General features: G+C 48.0%; 1 pseudogene; it reads left to right on the plus strand.

Moving 5' to 3' along the window:
• The first annotated feature begins 10,300 nt into the window (after positions 1-10,300).
• On the plus strand, positions 10,301-11,355 carry LOC102471950 (actin-related protein 2/3 complex subunit 2 pseudogene; annotated as a pseudogene).
• Positions 11,356-14,383: the final 3,028 nt, after the last annotated feature.

Consider the following 14,383-nt stretch of genomic DNA (forward strand, 5'->3'; position numbering starts at 1 on the left):
GGTAAGCAGAGATGATTATCAGCTGATGCGGTGCAGCAGCCATCTTGTGATTACTGGGAATGGTGCTGAGAAAAGAAAATCTCAAGAATAGATATTAGTTTTTATGGGTCTAATAAAAAATAATATTTATACAGTTTTGTAGGAATTTAAAACTTAATTTGAAGAATCCTAATATATTTATCTATTTTACTTAGAGAGGGCAAAAGTGTCTTGGGCCAGTTTTGGCCTAATCCTATTTTAGGTAAAAAAATGATGTATTTTAAAGGGCCTTTTAAAGGTCAAGATTACTTTTGCCTAGAAAGAACTTTAGCCCACCCTCTATTGTGACCATGGAGATAAAGCATTGTAATTAATAGTAAGTGATTAGAGCAAAGGGGAGCTGGTCGGTTGGGGACTTTTCGGAAGATTTTATTATATACTCAGGATGTATAGGAGAGCTATGTAATTTTTTTATAGTAGTAAATTGGGGAGTTAGAGGGGGGTCGCTTCCCAGTGAGGCTGCCTCAATTGTCTGGAGCAAATAGCAAGCAGCCTTGTTGACATGCTAACTGACCCAAGCTTTGTTTTAAGGTCAGGGGGTGTATAACAGTAGCCTTGCCAACACGTTGATCCGACCGGAAGCGGAGCTCAAAGAGGTCAGGGGCTCAGACAGATTTTGGGGCCTCACTGGGTCGGACTCCTCCACCCACTTCCATTTCCAGCCCCCTGGCCTAAAGGACACTGAAGCAGGGCCAGTCACTGGCCTCTGGCTTCAGCTCCACTTCCCCCAACCCCAAGCTCTACCCTGTCAGCAAGTAATGTGTCCAGCTCTTTCCCATAGTCTACATACATCTCCAGTCCCCTAGCCTAAAGGACACTAAAGCAGGGCCAGTCACTGGCCCCCAGGACCAGATCCAGCTCCCCCAACCCCAGAGCCCAACCCCGTCAGCAAGGATTGCCCCTAGCTCTCCAGCAAAGCCCACTTCCATCTCCAGCCCCCTGGCATAAAGGACACTGAGGCAAGGCCAGTCACTGGCCCTGGCTCCAGCTCTAGCTTCCCCAACCCCAGAGCTCCCCTCTGTCAGCAAGGAATTTTCCTGGCACTCCAGTAGAGCCCACTTCCACCTCCAGCCCATTGACTAAAAGACACTGAGGGAGAGCCAGTTACTGGCCCCTGGCCTTAGCTCCAGCTCCCCTGACCAAAGAGTTCTCCGTTATTAGCAAGGAATGTCCTCACATCTACAGCAGAGCCCATTTCATCTCCAGCTACCTTGCCTAAAGGACACTGAGGCAAGGTCAGTCATTGGCCCCATGCCCGAGCTCCAGCTACCCTAATCCCAGAGCCTACTCCTATCAGCAAAGACTGACTCCAGCTCTCTAGCAGAACCCATTTCCATCTATAGCTCCTTGACCTAAAGGACACTGAGTCAGGACCAATCACTGGCCCTCGACCCCAGCTCCAGGTCCTCCAACCCCAGAGCACACCCCCGTCAGCAAGGACTGCACCCAGCTCTCCAGCAGAGCCCATTCCCTTTCCAGTCCCCCTGGCCTAAAGGACACTGAGGCAGGACCACTCACTGGCTCCCGAACCCAATTTCAACTCCCCCAACCACAGAGCTCCCTCCTGTTAACAAAGGCTGCCCTCAGCTCTCCATCAGAGACAACTTCCCTCTCCAATCCCCTGACCTAAAGGACACTGAGGCAGGGTCAGTCACTTGCCACGGGTCATACCTCCAACTCCCCCAACCCCAGAGCCCACCTCTAGCAGAGCGTTCTTCCATCTCCAACCTCCTAGCCTAAAGGACACTAAGCGTCACTTACTTGCCTCTGGCCCCAGTCCCCAGCTCCAGCTCCCTCAACCAAAGAGCTCCCTGCTATCAGCAAGGAATACCTTCATATCTCCAGCAGAACCCATTTCATCTCCAGCTATGTTGCCTAAAGGACATTGAGGCAGGAGCATTCACTGGTCCCCGTCTACAACTCCACCTCCCCCAACCTCAGAACTCCCCTGTTAGTAAGGACTTCCCTCAGCTCTCTGACAGAGCCCACTTCCATCTCCAGCCCATGGACTATAGGACACTATTCAGGGCCAGTCACTTGCCCCCGGACACAACTCCAACTGTCTCAACCAAAGAGCATTCCCCCTGTCAGCAAGGACTACACCCAGCTCTCCAGCAGAGTCTACTTTCATCTCCAGCCCTGGCCTAAAGGACACTGAGGCGGGGCCAGTCATTGGCCCCCAGTCCAAATTCTAGCTCCCACAAACCAAATAACTAACCCTGTCAGCAAGGACTGCCCCTACCTCTCCAAGAGAGCATACTTCCAGCTCCAGCCCCATGGCCTAAAGGACACCAAAGCAGGGTCAGTCAATGGCCCGCAGCCCCAGCTACAGTTCCCTCAAACACAAGCTCCCCCTTGTCAGCAAAGACTGCCTCCAGCTCTCCAGCATACTCCACATCCATCTCCAGTCCCTTGGCCTAAGAACACCGAGGTAGGGCCAGTCACTGGCCCCTGGGACCAGCTCCAACTCCCTCAACTCCAGAGCCCAGCCATGTCATCAAGGACTGCCAGCAACTCACCAGCAGAGCCCACTTCCATCTCCAGGTCCCCGGCCTAAAAGACACTGAGGCAGGCTCAGACACTGGCCCCTGGCCCCAGCTTCAGCTATCCCAAATCCAGAGCCCACCTCTGTCAGCAAGGGCTGCCCTCAGCTCTCCATCAGAGCCCTCTTCCATCTCTAGGCCTCTGGCCTTACGGACACTGAGGCAGTACCAATTACTGTCCCATGGCCCCATCTCCAGATGGCACAACCAAAGAGCTCCTCCCTCTTAACAAGGAGTGCCATCAGCTCTCCAGCATAGTCCACTTCTAGCTCCAGCCCTCTGGCCTAAAGGATACTGAGGCAAGACCAATCACTGGCCTCTGGCCCAATCTTCAGCTATCCCAACCCCAGAGCCCACCTCTGTAGGCTCTCTTCCATCTTCAGCCACTTGACTTAAAGGACACTGAGGCAAGACCAGTCATTGGTCCCTGGCCCCAGCTCCAGCTTACCCAACCCTAGATTCCAGCACTGTCAGAAAAGACTGTCCCCAGGCAGCAGTTAGCGTAATGGCTATGTCGCTGGACTCCCGTGTAGTCGACCGCGGTTCACTTCTCGGACCCGGTGGCTTAAACTCACGCCGGACGTGTGTGCGTGTGTACCCAAGATCCCGAGAGGAGAATGGAGGAGAAGGGATTGCAGCGTGGCCATCCCCTCTGGGGGGTGATTTCTAGCTTTCTATCTCTCTGTCTTTCTCTGTCTGTCTGGCGAGCGCACGTGCCCTATAGCAAAAACCTCTCCAAAATAATAATAATAATAATAATAATAATAATAATAAAGAAAAGAAAATAAAAGACTGCCCCCAACTCTCCAGCAGAGCCCACTTTCATCTCCAGTCCTCTGGCCTACAGGCCATGGAAGCAGGTTCTGTCACTGGCCTCTGGCCCCAGGTCCAGATACCCCCAACTCCAGAGCCCACTCTTGTCAGCATGGACTGCCCCCAGCTCTCCAGCAGAACTTACTTTCATCTCCAGCACACTAGCCTAAAGGACACTGATGCAGGACAAATCATTGGCCCCTGGTCCAGGCTTCAGCTCCCTAAAACTCAGAACTCGCCCCAGTTAGCATGGACTACCCTCAGCTCTCCTGCACAGCCCATTTCCATCTCCAGTCCACTGGTCTAAGGGATACTGAGGCAGGGCAAGTCCCTGACCTCTGGCCCAAGCTCTAGATTCCTCAACCAGAGCCCACCCTGTCAGGAAGGACTACTCCCAGCTCTGCAGCAAAACCCACTACCATCAACAGCCCTTTGGCCTAAAGGATAATGAGGCAGGACCAATTACTTGCCTTGGCCCCAGCTCCATCAACTCCAAAGCACACCCTTGTCAGCAAGGACTGACCCCAGAGCCCGCTTCCCTTTCCAGCCCCCTGGCCTAAAGGACACTGAGGCAGGGCCAGTCACTGACCCATGGCCCCAACTTCAGCTCTGTAAACCAAAGATTTCCTCCCTATCAACAAGGACTGCCCCCAGCTATCTAGCAGAGCCCACTTTTATCTCCAGAAGCACACTGAAGTAAGGTCAGTCATTACCCCCCAATCCCAATTCAAGCTCCACCAACCCCAATACCAACCATTGTCACAAGGACTGCCCCCAGCTCTCTAGCAAATCCCACCTTCATCTCCAGCCCCCTGGCCTAAAGGACACTAAAACAGGGCCAGTCATTGTCCCCCAGCCCCAGCTCCACTTCCCCCAACCCCAAGCTTCCCCCTGTCAGTGAATATTGTCTACAGCTCTCCCTCATACTCCACATACATCACCAGTCTCCTGGCCTAAAGGACACTGAAGCAGGGCCAGTCACTGAACCCTGAGACCAGATCCAGCTGCCCTAGCCACAGAGCCCACCTCTGACAGCAAGGACTGCCTCCAGCTCTCCAGCAGAATCCACTTCCATCTCCAGCTCCCTGGCCTAAAAAACAAAGGCAAAGCCAGTTACAGGCCCCTTGCCCCAGCTCCAGATTGCCCATCCGCAGAGCTCCCCCCCTGTTAACAGGGACTGCCATCAGCCTCCAGCATAGTCCACTTCCATCTCCAGCCACCTGGCCTAAAGGACACTGAGGCAGGACCAATCACTGGCCCACATCCCCAGCTCCAGTTCTGCTAAGCCCAAGCTTCTCCCTGTCAGCAAGGACTGCCTCAAGCTCTCCAGAATAGTCCACATCCATCTCCAGTCCTCTGTCCTAAAGGACACTGAGGCAGGGACAATCACTGGCCCCCGTGTCCAGCTCTAGCCTCCCCAACCCCAGAGCCCAGCCATATCATCAAGGACTGCCTGCAACTCTCCAGCAGCACCCACTTCCATCTCCAGCCCCCTGGCCTAAAGACACTGAGGCAGATCCAGTCATTGGCCTTGGCACGAGCTCCAGCTGACTCAACCACAGAGTACACCCCTATCAGCAAGGACTCCCTTTAGCTTTCCAGCAGAGACCACTTCCATATCCATGTCCTTGGCCTAAAGGACACTGAGGCAGGACCAATCACTGGCCCCCAACCCAAGCTCCAGCCTCCCCAAATCCAGAGCCGACAGTGTCAGCAAGGACTGCCCCCAGCTCTCCAACAGAGTCTACTTCCATCTCCAGTCCCCTGGCCTAAAGACATTGAGGCAGATTCAGTCACTGGGACCCAGGCCCAGGTTCAGATTCCCGAACACCAGAGCTCCCCCATTGCAGCTAGGAATGCTCCTGGCTCACCAGAAGAGCCCCCTTCCATTGCCAGTTTGAAGACTAGAGAACACTGAGGCAGGGCCAGTCACTAGTCCCCTGCCATATGTCCAGCTCCCCCAACAAAGAGCTTCTTGCTGTCAGCAAGGAATGCTCTCAGCTCTCCAGCAGAGCCCACTTTCATCTCCAGCCCCCTGGCCTAATGGACACTGGGGAAGGGTCAATCATTAGCTCACATCCCGATCTCCAACTCCCCCAGCCCCAGAGATGACCCTTGTTAGCAAGAACGGCCCCCAGCTCTCCAGCAGAGCCCACTAACTTCTCCAGTCCCCTGGCCTAAAGGACAATGAGGCAGAGCGAGACACAGGCTCCCAGTGCCAATTCCAGCTCCCACAACCCCAGAGGCCAACCCTGTCATCAAGGACTGTGCCCAGCTCTCCAGCAGAGTCCCCTTTCATCCCTAACCTCCTGGCCTAAATGAAACTGAGGCATGACCAGTTACTGGCCCCTGGTCCCAGAACCAGCTCCCCCAGTCCCAAAGCTCCCCCTTATTAGGACTGACCGCAGAGCCCACTTCCATCTACAGTCCCCTGGCCTAAAGGATACTGAGGCAGGGCCAGTCACTGCCTCCCGGCCGGAGCTCTAGCTCCTCAAACCCCAGCAGAACCCACTTCCATCTCCAGACACCTAGACTAAGGCTCTGAGACAGTGCCTGTTACAGGCTCTGGGACCCAACTCCAGCTCGACCAACCCCATAACTCCCCCCTGTTAACAAGGACTACCATCAGCTCTCTAGCATAGTCCACTTCCATCTCCAGCTTCTTGTCCTAAAGGACACTGAGGCAGGACCAATCAGTGACCCCTGGCCCCAGCTTCAGCTCCCTGATCCCCAGAGCCCACTCCTGTCAGCAAGGACTGCACCCAGCTCGCAAGTAGAGCCCCTTTCTATCTCCAGGTTCCTGACCTAAAGGACACTGAGAAAGGGCCAGTCACTCACTGCCTCCACAACTTCAGGTTCCCTGAACACAGAAATCCCCCCCACACCCCGTTTGCCCTCAGCTCTCTGGCAGAGACCACTTCCATCTCTAGCTCCCTGTCATAAAGGACACAGAAGCACAGTCAATGGCCCTTGGCCCCAGCTCCAGTTCCCCCAAGCCCAAGCTTTCCCCTGTCAGCAAGGACTACCTCCAGCTGTGCAGCACAGTCCACATCCATCTCCAGTCCCCTGTACTAAAGGACACTGAGGCAGACCCAGTCACTGGCCCCCAAGGTCCAGCTCCAGATACCCCAACCCCAGAGCACAGCAATGTCATCAAGGACTGCCCACAACTCTCCAGCAGATCCCACTTTCATTTCAGCTCCCTGGCCTAAAGACACTGAGGCAGAGCCAGTCACTGGACCCAGCACAAACTCCAGCTCTCCCAACCATAGAGCACACCCCTATCAGCAAGACTCCCCCTGCAGCTCTCCAGCAGAGGCCACATCCAGATCCACTCCCTTGACCTAAAGGTCACTGACGCAGGCCCAGTCACTGGCCCACAGCCCCAGCTCCAGCTCTCCCAATGCCAGAGCCCACACCTGTCAGCAAGGATTGTGCCCAGCTCTCCAGAAGCTCACACTTCAATCTCCAGCCCCTGGCCTAAAGACACTGAGGCATATCCAGTCTCTGGCCCCTGGACCAAGCTCTAGCTTCCCGACCACTAGAGCTTGCCCTGTAAGCATGGAATGCCCCTGGCTCTCCAGATGTGCCTACTTCCATCTCCAGATCATGGCCTAAAGAACACTGAGGCAGGGCCAGTCACTTGCCCCCTGCCATACCTCCAGCTCCACCAAACAAAGAACTTCCCGTTTTCATCAAGGAATGCCCTCAGCTCTCCAGAAGAACCCACTTTCACCTTTAGGCCCCTGGCCTTAAGGACACGGAAGAAGGGCCAGTAATTAGTCCACGTCCCAAGCTCCAGCTACCCCAACCCCAGGGCCCACCTCTATTAGCAACGACTGCACCCAGCTTTCTAGATGAGCCCACTTCCCTCTCCTGCACCCTGGCCTATAGGATACTGAGGCAGAGCCAGGTACAGGCCCTTGGTCCCAATTCCAGCTCTCCCAACTCCAGATCCCAACCCTGTCAGCAAGGACTACACCCAGTTCTCTAGCAGAGTCCCCTTCCATCCCCAGCCTCCTTGCCTAAAGGACACTGAGGCATGACCAGTTTCTGGCCCTTGTCCCAGAACCAGCTCCCTCAATTCCAGAGCTCCCCCTGATAGCACGGACTGACCTCAGCTCTCCAGCAGAGCCCACTTCCATCTACATACTGTCGACTAAAGGACACTGAGACAGGGCCAGTTACTAGCTCCTGACCACAACTCCAGCTCCCCCAACCCCAAAGCTCCCCCGTGTTATCATGGAATTATCTTAGCTCTCCAGCAAAGCCCATTTCCATCTACAGCCCACTGGCCTAAAGGACTAAGGCAGGGCCAGTCACTGCCCCCCGGGACCAGCTCCAGGCACCCCAGCCCCAGAGCCCAGCCATGTGATCAAGGACTGCCTGCAACTCTCCAGCAGAGTCCACGTCTATTTTAGCCCCCTGACCTAAAGACACTGAGGCAGATCCAGTTTCTGGCCCTGGCACAAGTTCCAGCTCCCCCAACCACAAGCACACCCCTATCACCTAGGACTCCCTTCAGCTCTCCAGAAGAGCCCACTTCCATCTCCATGCCCCTGGCCTAAAGGACACTGAGGCAGGCCCTGTCACTGGCCTATGGCCACAGCTCCAGTTCCCCCAAGGCCAGAGCCCAACCCTGCCAGCAAGGACTGCACCCAGCTCTCTAGCAGAGCCCCCTTCCATCTCCAGCCCCCTGGCCTAAAAACACTGAGGCAGATCCATTCACTGTCCCCCGGATCCAGCTCCAGCTTCCTGACCACCAGAGCTCCCCCTGTCAGCAAGGAATACCTCTGGCTGTCCAGAAGTGTTCACTTCTCTCTCCAGTTTGTGGCCTAAAGGACACTGAGGCAGGGCCAGTTCCTGTCTCTGGCCCCAGAACTAACTCTCCCATCCCCAGAGCTCCCTCCTGTTAGCACGGACTGCCCACAGCACCCAGCAGAGCCCACTTTTACATCCTGCCCCCTAGCAAAATCGTATGCCATGCTAGAGCAAGGCTCATGACTTTTCCTTTATTCCCTTTCACACTCTTTTCTCTTCCATATAATATTGTCATCTACTGCTTATCTTGCACCCATCAAGTGGGACTTGACAGTTCTAGAATCACAGTTTTCAAATACCCTAGTATTGTGACTCCCTGGGATCCTCCCTTTTACTTAACCATCTGTGAAAAAGGAGAAATTGCTCTTCAGACACACTGAATAGAAGCCTCCTCTGGTGGAGACGACATCGCTAAGCACAACAGAAGAGAAAGTTCGGCACAAGTCAGTCCACAGCAAAAGAGAATCACACTTGTTCCCAGTTAAAGAAACATTCTCCAAAAAGGAATCCAAAAGTGAATACCTCTCCAAATGGCTAGAAGTAGAAGAGTCTGAGATCTGAATAAACCAGGAAATATGTCTCCATCAAAAGAACACAATAACTCCCCTCCAACTCTTGAAAAAAACAGAAGAAGTTACCAAAATGTCAGAGAAAGAATTTTGAACATTCATGGTGACAAAACTCTATGAGTTAGAACAGAAAAGAGACAATGAGTTATAGGAGATTTGGCAGTTCTTCCAAGATATGAAAGAAGAAATGGACACAATAAGAAAGAATCAGATTGAACTCTTAGAGATGAAGTCTGTAATACAGGGAATCAAAAACTCTCTTGAATGTATTAAAAGTCAATTAGACCACGCTGAAGATTGAATCTCCTACATGAAAGATAAACCTCTGACAAAAAAGAGAGAGAGAGAAATAACAACAACAACAACAACAACAAAAAAAAACCATAAAGATAATATACGAGAAATACTAGACTCCATTTAACGTCCAAACATCCAAATAATTGGTATCCCAGAAGGTGAAGAAACTAATAACAGCATGGAAAATCTATTCCATGAAATTCTGGAAGAAAATTTCTCAAGTCTAGAGAACCACTCACACATCCAGACTCAAGAAATACTAAGGACTACAAATAGAATCAACCTAAGATCTTCCCCAAGGCACAACTTAGCCAGACTGGCCAAGACCACAGATAAAGACAAGATATTAAAATTGGCAAGACAGAAATGACAAGTGACTTACAAAGGTCACCCCATCAGGCTAACACTGGACCTTTCAATGGAAACAATGCAAGCAAGGAAGGAATGGGAAGACATATTGAAAGTGTTAAGAGAGAAACAATTTCAAGCAAGATTATTATATCCTGCAAGATTATCTTTTATATGAGAAAAAACGATTAAAATCTTCTCAAAGATAACTTGAAAGAATTTGCCAACACCAAACCAACTCTTCTAGAACCTCAGAAGAGAGTCTTGTTCCAGCAAAACTAAAGAAGAAACAGCCAGAAATAAGGGAATAAAAGACAACCAAGACAATGGCCAACTTAAAGGTAGAGATAATTCCAGAAATATTGATAATATCATTGAATGTGAATGAATTAAATTCTCTGATCAAGAGAAACAGAAGGGCCTAATGGAAAAACTAAACTAAACAAAACAGAAACCTATCTGTTACAAACAAGAAGTGCATCTCGGGGACCTGCAGTTAGTGTAATGGCTATGTTGCTGGACTCCCATGTAGTCGATCACGGTTTGAGTCCCAGACATGGTGGCTTGAACTCATAGTCGGCGCGTGTGCGTGCATGCCCAAGATCCCGAGAGGAGAATGGAGGAGAAGGGATTGCGGTGTGGCCATCCCCCCGGGGGTGATTTCTCACTTTCTGTCTCTCTCTCTGTCTCTCTCTCTCTCTCTGTCTTTCTGGCAAGTGCATGTGCCCTGTAGCAAAAAACAAACAAACAAACAAACAAAAAAAACTCTAAAAAAAAATGCATCTCTGAGAGCCGGTGCTGCACTGGGACCTGGCTTGTCAGTGAGGCGCCAGCAATGGCAGCTTGGTAGGCAGGTTCAGGCTTCCGGTCATGTTCCGGCGGGAGGTGACCACCCACATCATCGAGGTGATGCTCTCACTCAAGTTCGAAAACGTGGCTGCCGGTAACAAACCAGAAGTAGTAGAAGTAACATTTGCAGATTTTGATGGGGTCCTCTATCATATTTCAAATCTTAATGGAGACAAAACAGAAATGATGGTCAGTATTTCTTTGAAATTTTACAAAGAACTTCAGGTACATGGTGTTGATGAGTTATTAAAGAGAGTATACAGAAGTTTCTTGGTAAATCCAGAAGCAGGATACAATGTCTCTTTGCTATATGACCTTGAAAATCTGCCTGCATCCAAGGATTCTGTAGTGCATCAAGCTGGCATGTTAAAGCGAAATTGTTTTGCCTCTGTCTTTGAGAAATACTTCCAATTCCAAGAAGAGGGCAAATAAGGCAAAAAGAACAGGGCAATTATCCATTATAGGGATGACGAAACCATGTATGTTGAGTCTAAAAAGGACAGAGTCATGGTAGTCTTTAGCACAGTGTTTATGGACAGCGATGACATGGTCATTGGTAAGGTGTTCATGCAGGAGTTCAAAGAAGGACACAGAGCCAGTCACATAGCCCCTCAGGTCTTTTTAGCCACAGGAAACCTTCTCTGGAGCTAAAAGACACAGATACCACTGTAGGTGACAACAATGGCTACACCACCTCCATGCTGTTTCCTCACCACACCAATGCCAGCATGCAAGACAGCAACATCAACCTGATCCACCCACTCCAGGACTACCTGCGTTAGCACATCAAGTGCTCTAAGGCTTATATTCACACACGTATGTGGGCAAAAACGTCAGACCTCCTCAAGGTACTGAACCACGAAAGCCCTGATGCTGAGAAAAAAAAAAAGAAATGAAAACAATCACAGGGAAGACATTTTTATCCCGCTAACTCTTGGGAGCAAGAGGAGGAAGCAGCTGGCAACTGAAGGCTGGAACACTTGCTACTGCATAATCGTAGCCCTGAATGTTGCACCTCTTCAGGTTCTTAAGAGATTCTTCATTTTGGTTCCATTTTGTACACATTTGGAAAATAATCTGCAAAAATGAGCTGTGCTTGCAAGGACTTCATAGATCCCAAGAATTTTTAAAAAATAATCCACTTGATCAACTTAATTCCTTTTCTTTTATCTTCCCCCCCTCACTCTCCTTCCCTCCCACTTCCTTGTCTAACTGTTTCACTTTGCAATATGTTACTGGTAATGAGTTGCAGGATAATGCAATCTTAACCTGTTTTCTCCCAAGTATTTAAGTTCAAAACTCCTGTATCTAAACAAACATGGTTGGGGTCATTAATAAAGAAACCTTTCTATCTTAAGAAAAAAGAGAGAGAAATTCATTTCATGGATAAAGACACACATAGACTAAAAGTGAAGGGCTGGACAAAGGTATTTCATGCAAATGGGAACCAAAAAAGAGCTGGAGTTGCAATACTAATTTCTGACAAAATAGGCTTTAAAACAAAAAGCTGCTTGAAGAGACAAAGAAGGGCACTATATTTATGTAAAAGGGTTAATCCATCAAGAAGATATAATGCTTATAAATATCTATGTACCTAACATATGAGTACCCAAATACCCATGAAGGAAAGATGGTTAGATCTAAAAGGAGAGACAGACTGCAGCACACTAATTGTTGGAGACCTCAACACCCCACTATCCCCTCTGGACAGATCATCTAGACAAAAAGTAAGTAAAGAGATAAAGGATCTAAATGATACCATAAATTAAATGGACTTAACAGACATCTATAGGACTTTCCACCCAAAGACCATGAGATACACTTTTTTCTCCCCCAACAAGAAACCTTTTTGAAGTTTGACCACATGACAAGGCACAAAGCAAGCCTCTACAGATTGAAAGGCATAAAACTGCACCCATCATCTTCTCTGACCATGATGGAATTAAACTTGATTTTAATTTCAAGAGAAATCCTCAAAAATACACAAATAAATGGAAACTAAATAACCTACTCCTGAATCACTTCACGGCTACTGAGGAAATAAAACGTGCAATCGAAAGATTTGTGGAAGCCAATGACAATGAGGACACAAGTTTCCATAATCTTTGGGGCACTGCAAAAGCAGCCTTAGGAGGGAAGTTCATAGCAATTCGTGCACATAAGAAGAAGATGGAAAGAAGGGAAATGGATAACCTAATATCATGCCTCAGAGAATTAGAAAAGCAACAGTAAAATCTAAAAAACTCCAGGAGAAAAGAAATAATAAAGATTCTAGCAGAAATAAACAAAATAGAAAGTAAATGAGCTACATAGAAAAAAATTAAATTAAAAGCTGGTTTTTTGAAAAGATAAACAAAATCAATACACCACTAGCGAGACTTATTAAAAAGAGAGAAAGGAATCAGGTAAATCAAATTTGCAATGAAGCTGCCAATGTAACAATAGACATAAAAGAAATAGCAAAACATCACGAAAGGATACTATAATTAACTATATGCCAACAAACAAGAAAATCTGGATGAGATGGGCAAATTACTAAACATATATGATCTACCAAGATTGAGCCAAGAGGATTAGAAAATCTTAATAGGCCCATAACAAGCCAGGAGATTGAATCAGTAATAAATAACCTCCCAGGAAAGAAAAGTCCTGGTCCTGATGGCTTCACCTCTGAATTCTAAAAGGCTTTTAAAAAAGAGTTAACCCCCATACTTCTCAAGTTATTTCTAAAGATCTAAAAGGGTGAAACTCTCCCAAACTCATTCTATGAAGCCTACATCACCCTTATCCTTAAAACAGATAAGAACAAGACAAGGAAGGAAAACTATAAACCAATATCTCTGATGAATAAAGATGCAAAAATTCTCAACAATATACTAGTAAATCATATCCAACAATATGTAAAAAAGATTACACATCATGACAAGGTAGGCTTTATTCCAAGGATGCAAGGGTTGTTCAACATATGTACAACCATGAATGTAGTATTTACTTTCTGTTCTTTCCATATAACAGAAAGAAAGAGAAAAACCTTATAATCATATCAATTGATGCAGAAAAACCATTTGATGAGATACAACATCCCTTCATGATCAAAACTCTCAGAAAAATCAGAGTAGGGAACCAGCAGTTAGCATAATGGCTATGTTGCTGGACTCCCACGTAGTTGACTGCAGTTCGCATCCCGGACACAGTGGCTTAAAACCCACGCTGGGCACATGTGCGTGTATGCCCAAGATCCCGAGAGGAGAATGGAGGAGAAGGGATTGCGGCGTGATCATCCCCTCTGGGAGGTGATTTCTCACTTTCTGTCTCTCTGTCTCTCTGTCTGTCTGGCGAGCATATGCGCCCTACAGTGAAAAACCTCTAAAAAAATTAAAAGAAAAAAAAGAAAAGAAAAATCAGCCTAGAAGAGTCATTTCTCAACACGGTAAAAGCTATCTATAAAAAACCCATAGCGAACATCATCCTCAATGGAGAAAAGGTGAAAGCTTTTCCACTAAAAACTGGTACAAGACAAGGATGTTCATTTTCTCCCCTTCTTTTCAATATAGTACTGGAAGTCCTTGCCAATGCAATCAGAAAAGAGAATAAAATAAAAAGCATTCAAATAGGAAAAGAAGAGGCAAAACTACCCCTATTTACAGATGACATGATGGTATACATAGAAGACCCAATGGTATCCATGAAAAAATTCCTGGAAATAATAGATGAATACAGTAAATTTGCAGGATACAAAATCAACATACAGAAATCTATAGAATTTTGATATATGAACGGTAGGCAGAATGAGATAGAAATGAAAAAAGTAACTTCATTTACCATAGCCACAAACAGTATAAGATACTTAGGAATAAATCTAACCAAAGAAGTTAAAGACCTCCACATGGAAAACTATGAGAAGCTAAAAAAAGGAATTGAAAATGACACAAAAAAGTGGAAGGACATCCCATGTTTCTGGATTAGAAGAATTGATATATTCAAAATGGCAATTCTACCAAAATTAATCTACATATTTAATGCAATTCCAGTCTAAGTGCCAGAGACATTCTTCACAGATTTTAAAAGACAATCATTCAGCTCTTTGCTACACCTACTGCAAGG

Source organism: Tupaia chinensis, unplaced genomic scaffold (assembly GCF_000334495.1).
Source record: "Tupaia chinensis unplaced genomic scaffold, TupChi_1.0 Scaffold141861_1, whole genome shotgun sequence".
In the NCBI taxonomy this organism is placed as follows: Eukaryota; Metazoa; Chordata; class Mammalia; order Scandentia; family Tupaiidae; genus Tupaia; species Tupaia belangeri.